This window comes from Mustela nigripes, chromosome 16 (assembly GCF_022355385.1).
Source record: "Mustela nigripes isolate SB6536 chromosome 16, MUSNIG.SB6536, whole genome shotgun sequence".
Taxonomy (NCBI): domain Eukaryota; kingdom Metazoa; phylum Chordata; class Mammalia; order Carnivora; family Mustelidae; genus Mustela; species Mustela nigripes.
In genome coordinates, this window is record NC_081572.1 from 56484879 (window position 1) to 56492865 (window position 7987).

The following is a 7987-nucleotide window of genomic DNA, read 5'->3' on the forward strand; positions in this document are numbered from 1 at the left end:
TGAACCGAAGGCAGATACTTAACAACTGAGCCACCCAGGCACCCTCGTGTTTCATGTAGAATTTGAAGAGCTCACAAACCTCTCTCCAGTGCTTTTTTCCTGCGTTCTGTTGTTCCACTGTCAAAATGTTAGTCCTTCTGAACAGCCGGAACACCAAAATGGTTTTTGTCTGAGAAATACTCCTTAAGGGGCGCCTGGGTGGCTTGGTGGATTAAAGCCTCTGCCTTCAGCTCGGGTCATGATCCCAGGGTCCTGGGATCAAGCCCCGCATCTGGCTCTCTGCTCTGTGGGGAGCCTGCTTCCCCCACTCTCTCTGCCTGCCTCTCTGCCTACTTGTGATCTCTGTCAAATGGATAAATGAAATCTTTAAAAACAACAACAAAAAAAAACTGCTCCTTAATTTATCTCTCTTGGTGGTTAGCAAATTGAGTCCATTCCTCAGAGGATAGGTCATCCCCCACACTGTGGATTTTCCAAGACTGTCCTGCACACCCTGTACCTGTTGGGGTTCATCTGCTTGTCCCAGTAGTTTTTTGCTTTATTTTAATTTTAATTTTATTTTATTCTCTTATTTTTTTAGAAAATATATTTTTTTTAAATTTTGTTTATTTATTTGACAGACGGAGATCATAAGTAGGCAGAGAGGCAGGCAGAGGAGATAGGAAGAAGCAAGCTCCCTGCTAAGCAGAGAGCCCCGTGCGGGGCTCAATCCTAGGACCCTGGGATCATGACCTGAGCCGAAGGCAGAGGCTTTAACCCACTGAGCCACCCAGGTGCTCCTATTTTATTTTATTCTTATTTACTTTTAATTTAATTTAATTTAATTTTTTACCCTTTTCTCTGACCGTGAGGGCATGAGGAAGGGGAAGAAGAATACTGAGCATAGGGTGGACAAGAACAAAGGCTTTGGAATTGGAGCTGACACCCCCCACCCCTTCCCCCTCCCACCCCCACCCACCCCCGTAGCTGCACGACCAAGAGCAATTTACTTAATCTTTCCAAGCTTTGTTCCCCACATGGAGACCGGGGATGATAACACCTACCTTATGGGCTGTGAGGATTATACCGAGTAAGATCATACAGGCGCTCGGCGCAGTGACCGGCCCAGCTCAAAGGCCTGGAAGTCCTCAGTCCGTGGCGGCTCCGGGGGCCGCGGTACCCAGACACCGTGGAGGGGCCGTTCAGTGTTTCATACCCAGTGATGACAGGCGCACTGCTTGAAGAAGTGTTTGAACTCTCGCCCTCCGGAAAGTTCCGTTTCTCCAGGTGATCCCGTGCACCTGTGATACGACTGATGTCAGGGTATAAATTTCTCCAGCGCACCACCATTCCCCTTTCACCACGCACAGTTCATTTCTGGTATTAGTCACTGGACTGGGAAACTTTCTGGTTTTGATTGGCCAGTCAGGGTTCACCGAGGCAGAGGCTTTCCCGCGATGGCCCCATATGTTCAGGAGAGGGGGTGTTCGCGAGCTGCGTGGGGCTGGAGTCCCGCAGCCCGGAGACGGCATTGCGTTGCCCTTTGTAGCCACTCCCTGCGGATGGACTGGGCGGAATAATGGATATTTTAGCATCTTTGTTCTTTCTGTTTAGGTATAACACTAGAGCTGTTTAAATCACTCGGAAAATAACATGCCTGACATTTCTCCAGTTGGGAGGGAAAACACACACACACGCACATAGCAATAAACCTGAAGCAGTAATCCCCCGCCTGTGACCGAGGAAGTGCTTTTGGGGAGAAAGGAGAGAAAATTGGATGACTTAGGGGAGAAGAATTCTGAAAGGTTGCATGGCGGAGCATACATTAAAACCTCAGAAAGCTCAAAGGCATGATCGAAAGTGTGTATTAAAGAGGCTGAGATGGGCATCAGAGGGCACTTGGGGCCCTGGGTCTGGCTGCTGCCGTGGCTTTGAGCGTTGATCACGTGCACACTTCTGACGCTCTTCACTTAAGACACACACTTGACATTTCTCAGTGCAGAGAGCCCTCTAGGAATATCGGTGTGGTGCTTAACAAGTACTGGAGACTAGAGATCGTGGCTTGATTTCATGTTGAAATCACTTTTCTTTCCTTCTTGTGCCCCTTTGTGGAAAGCCAGAAAGTTGTTCAGCAGTCACTTACCCAGACCACTCTCGGTAAGGCGCGCCCCTGACTTTGAGCCGCGATGAAGGGTTATGCCGAGCAACAGACTTGTGACAGAGGTGTAAACACTTGCCTCGTGTCGTGCCTGTGTTCCTGAAATAATTGCAGATTGGCATTGAGCGATGGTAATTGCAAGCCACCATCCAAATCCCTCAGCGTACCTTTGTCTTTATGGGAACGCCCCAGAAAATCTTTTTCAAAAGCACCTGTTCTCTTTGATAATCGCCTCTTACAGCTGCTGATTTTTGAGAATCAGACTCAAGGAAGGTGCACAGCCCAGACGGTCGCAGTCGCAAATAGAATATTTCAGTCCTGCGATAAATAAAATGTCTCACTTTGAACTGGAGAGTTCAAACTATTTTTCTTTGGAGGAAAGAATGGAAGTCTGTGGATGAAACCGATTCCAGCGATAGCTTTTATTATCAGTAGTTCTGCAGTAGGGACACAAACTGTGTTTATATGGTATATTATATATATATATATGTATATATGTATGTTGCTGTGACCACTTGGGGTGCCCACTCTGTTCTGGGACCTGTTCTTCCTGGTTTTCCTCAACTCTCCTCAGTGAGACCATCTTACCCCTTCTGCAGAAGACTGGGGGGGTCTTGCTTCCCTCTCTCTAGGGCCCAGCATGAGTGGGTATTTCTTCCTTGGACTTTGTAGAGCTGTGCCCTACACATTGGGTCCCCGTGTGCTGGTACCCGGGGAGAATAGTCATGGCCTCAGTTGGAACATTTCTCTAGCTAGTTCTCTGTCTCACTTCCTCAACTAATACTGCCCCAGTGGAGAGGAATCCAGAAGGTCCCTCCAACAATCCTTCCATGTTCCAGCCCACTTTAGTAAAAGGAACGTTGTTCCCGGATGATTGTTACGTAGTGTTGTGTAGCATAGTCTATTGTCCCATGGGTTTTTTCCTGAACAGAATCCTGGAAAGGGGAAAGAGTCAGGGGTTGCAGTGAGGTTCTATTCAATCACGAATGATCTCTGCTTTGGTTCGCTTCAAAGGGTTATCAAGCTACTAGGTTAGTTGTCTTTATTATGAGGTTGAACTGGGGGTTCCCTGCTGCTTTCACTAGAAGGCTTTGCGCTTCCTTATATAATTGCCCTGTGCTCTGACTTCTGTCTGTATGTGACTGAGCAAGAGACATACTGTGTCTCCCTCCAGCAGACCCATCCACCATGGTCCCTGCTCCCCTGATGCCCTTGCCTGCTTTCCACAGGCCCTGGCTCTCTGCGAAGTCACTGTCCCCTCACATTTGGGTCTGGATACCCGGACTTAATGGCAGGCCCACTGCTGTTGGGAAAACAAGGCTGTCTCTTGTTTATACTGGTTTCTAGCTCCTGAAGGAATCCTGTCTTAATAATTTCCTTAAGGGGGTTGAGCCAAAATCTAGCGTGATGGTAGGGGAGGGTGTGTGCCTTTGGAAAAAAGTCCCAGGTGACTCTGATACACCCAACTGCCCCGTGCACTCACCTACCCCACTCCACCCTGAACACACACAATGACAATCTGCGCTCTTTCACTTTGCTGGGGTGGGATTGTATGGATCAGCTTGTATTTTCAATCCATCCATGTTAGGATCTGTCAAGGAGGCGAACGGCATTTTTTTCCAGAGCTGTGTCCACAGTGGTGAATACACAGTTCCACTTTTCACTAACTCATTGTAGTTTGGAAGACTTACTTGAGAAAAAGTAGATATAATACACTGAGATCAGACCCGGCCTGGCAGTAGGAAAGCCATGGCAGGCTACAAAGCAGGTTCAGCAGAAGCAGGCATGGGTGTTTTTCTCTCTTAGGCTGCTGCGTGACTCACGTAAATACAGAGAACAACCTGGTGATCGCCAGTCGGGGGGGTGGGGAGGGGATGGGCCCAATGGAGGAAGGGGAGTGGGAGGTCCAGGCTCCCAGGGATGGAACGGACAAGCCACAAGGATGAAAGGCACAGCATGAGGAATGGAGTCAGGGGTGTGACAGCGTCGTACAGTGACAGGTGGTAGCTACATGCGTGGTGAGTGTCATGGAGCCTAGACTTGGGGCATCACCACACTATACACCCAGACTGATGTGATGTTGTCCACACTCTCAAAATAAAACCAGGTAACGCACACGTGGAAAGTACCGTGGTGGTCATTGTTACTTTGATCTCCGCAACAACCTTATGAGGTCAGTACCGTGACTGCCCCCATGTAACACCCCGGGAACCGGAGGCTGAGCGGCTGAGGTCCCAGGCCCACACAGCTACTGGGTGTCAGAAGTGGGATTCGAACCCAGATCTGCCTCATGACGAAGTCTGCTCTTGTAACTATGCTGCGTATTTCCTGCCTCCCCGTGGGATACTCAGGCATTCTCATGAACTAGTAGCTCCTTTAAAGGGGTATTTGTGGTACCAATATGCCTGTGGCCTTGTCTACCCTGTGCCCCCAGGAAGGAGGGGGAGTGAGAACATCTAGGAGTCAGCAGTGAGTGTTGGGCTGTGGCCATAGAGGGAGGAAACATTTGCAGTCCAAAAAACCTAAATTAGTGGTCCCGAAATGTGAAGGATTTGATGCCTTTAAACTGCTGTGTATATTCTGAAGCCCACTGGTCTCTTCCCTAAGCTCCCAAAGACGCAGAACAATCCAGTGCCAGAAAGAGGGGGACGACATGGTGGTGCTTCCTATGCACTTTTTTTTGTTTGTTTTAAGATTTTATTCATTTATTAGACACAGAGAGAGAGAGAACATGAATGAGAGGAGGGGCAGAGGGAGAGAGAGAAGGATGCTCCTCGCCGAGCAGGGAGCCTGATGCAGGACTCGATCCCAGGACTCTGGCATCACGACCTGAGCCAAAGGCAGATGCCTAACTGACTGAGCCACCCAGGTGCCCTACTGTGCTCTTTATTAAGCCACTGCCTGTCAGCTCCAAGCCCTCTTGGTGTCCTGCTCCGTGACGCTGCGGTTGGTATTCCACGGGCCACATTCCTGCCTTGCCGCTGCCTTCCAGGAAGCTGCACCGGCAGGAAGCAGGGGAAGGACGTGGCAAGGTCAGAAGACGCAGAGGACTTCGCACCTTCCAGCTTGCCTCCCACATGCTCACTTGCAGGTCCTGCCTCTCCTGGAGCTCCTCCCTGGAGCCCAGCACCAGCGAAGCAACGCCTCTTCTTCCAAAAGTTGAGCTGCATTTCCACGAAGCCCACCTCCAGGCTTCTAATTTTTTTTTTTTAAGATTTTATTTTTGGGGCGCCGTGGTGGCTTAGTCGTTGAGCGTCTGCCTTTGGCTTGGGTCGTTATCGCAGGGTCCTGGGATCGAGCCCCGAATTGGGCTCCCTGCTCAGTGGGGAGCCTGCTTCTCCTTCTCCCACTCCCTCTGCTTCTGTTCCCTTTCTCACTGTGTCTCTACCAAACAAATAAATAAAAGATTTTATTTTCAAGTAATCTCTGCACACACCGTGGGGCTTGAACTTACAACCTCGTGAACAGGGCACGTGATCCACCAACTGTGCGGACGGGGTGCTCTCCAGGCTTCCAATGTTAATCATTCTAACTGCTTCCTTTTCTTACCTGTGCAGCTTTCATGAAACCTTAGAGTTGGGTGTCCACCCTTTCCATTAAGCAGTTAACGACTCCGTATCTAGCTGACGATTCTCTGTATTAAATTCTCGCTGTTAAAATGACTGGTGTGATAGATGTCTCCTGATTAGACCCTGCCTGATATGCCCATAGAATTCAGCCTTTGGGTGCTCTGCTTCAGTTTCGTTTCATCACGCCTAGTGTGTGCATTTTGGGGAGCAGACCTGTGGGCAGCCTCTCAGGCACACTCGCCCGGTGCGGGGGATGCTGGCTTCTGAACAGGCTCCGAGGAGCACGAACATGACGACAGACTTGAAGCAGGGGGACCTCTCGTCTTTTTCTAGCCAGTGGTAGGGTGGGCTTCTCAGAGGCATGACCACTGTTGACAACACTGTTATCATGTCCAAAGGCCTTTGTTTTTGATGGCAAACAATGGATTTCAAACCAACTCCTCCATCCTTCATAAATAGCTAAATATTCTGTAGATAGTAATTATCTTCCTTGCTGGGCATTTGCTACATTATAGTGAATTTGATGGTTGAGTCTCTGACAGCCGTTCCCAAATTACTAGTCTATGCCAATCACAGTGAACCCACTCTCCTTGTCAAAAGTCAGATTGATAATGGGCAGGTGGCCCATCCCAGACAAAGGAGGACCTGTTCTAGGGCCCTCAGCAAAGTTTTTCTTTCTCTTCTAAGAAAGAGATGGCTCCCCCTTTTCGTTTTCCAGAAGATGCACCTGGATGTGACACTCAGACTACTCTCAGTACTGTTTTATATCTGTGGAAGGAGCCAGTCTGGGGACAAAGCTGTCCCCGAGGCTGGAGGGACAGAGCTCCTGGTTGGCCCAGGAGCAGCCCCAGAGATCCCATGCCCCAGTCCCTGGCACCTGCAGCCGGGCCTTTGCACGTGTGATTAAGGGTGTGGGCCTTGAGATGGGGAGATTATTTTGGATTATCTGCACGGGCCCGGTGTATATCAGAAAGGTCCATCAAATTAGAAGGGGGGTGAGGGAGAGTCAGTGTCACAGCGAAGCAACGTGAGAGCCTCGAGCAGTCTCCACTGGCTTCGAAGACAGACAGGGCCACATGCCAGGGAGTCCCTGCACCTTCTGGAAGCTGGCAAAGGCGAGGAAGTGGATTGTCGCCTGGAGCCTCCAGAAAGCACCGCCGCACTGCGGACAACCTGATTTCAGCCCGTGAGACCCGCATCAGACTCTGACCTCCAGAACTGCCAGACAGGCAGTTTGTGTCGTCTTAAGACACTGACTTGTGGGTTGTGGGTAATTTGTCACAACGGCTGTATGTAGCTAACAGGAAGGTGAGAAGAACCTCCTCAACGACTTTGCTAGACTTCCACATCGGCCAACCCTTCAGTGCCCCCTGAACATCTCAGCCCTTGGGACAAGCCTTTTCTGTCGTCTGACCCAGCCTGAGCTGGATTTTCTGCCACTCGAGGCCCAAGCTGTCCCAGTCGATACCGCCAGGCTTTGCGGAATACTGCGTATAAATACGGTAGACTGTATGTGAGTGTTTGTTCAACTGTGACAAAATGTTGGAAAAAACGCCCAGAATCCACATCTGAGGACGCAGGGCTGTTTTCTGGCTCATACTAGGTGTAATAACTTAGAACTTTTTTTTTTCTTTCTCATAAAAGACACAAAAGATGTTTGGAAGGACGGACACGTTGTTTGAATGCTGAGGTGGCCTGGAACTTCGGCAGGTGTTTTTCGAAATTGCCAGATTCATTTCCTATCGTGACCTGCAGGCATCCACGTTCTCCGCTCCGAAATAACATTTCAGCAGATCCCGTGACCATGCCAAGAAGTGATTATTTTTACAAATCCAGATGATTTCCTAACTTAGGATAGCTTAAGCGGGGGAAGAAATGGAGGGAGACACAGGCTCTCTTTTCCCATCCGCAGAGAGTGGGAACAGCCCCAGCACTGGCTTTGACCAAATGTTGCTGACAGCTATGAAAGCAGTTATCACCGGACAGCTGCTCGATGGCCCCCGTGAACCCAGCCGGAGGCTCAGCCCAGGCTGAGAGCAGAGGGGCCAAAGGTCAAATGCTATTTCGGTTGCTTTCCAAGCCTCCGCTCCACCACTTCTGGGTTTTGAATTAGTTTTTGTAATTTCTGCTCCAAAGACCGTGCTGAGCCCCACAACCACCCTCTCTGCACTTCCCAAAGACACTTGCTCAGTCTCTCTCCTCCTCCTCCTCCTCCCCTTCACCAGCCTAGGTCATGTCCCTGGGAAAACAGTGTTTACCTCAACATGGCTTCCAGCCCTGC

The 7987-nt window shown here is 49.8% G+C and overlaps 1 protein-coding gene across 2 annotated transcripts in view; it reads left to right on the plus strand.

The window, feature by feature from the left end:
* STX8 (syntaxin 8) overlaps positions 1-7987 on the plus strand; it is a 243462-nt gene that overhangs the window by 79831 nt on the left and 155644 nt on the right. The gene's annotated exons all lie outside the window — the stretch shown is intronic.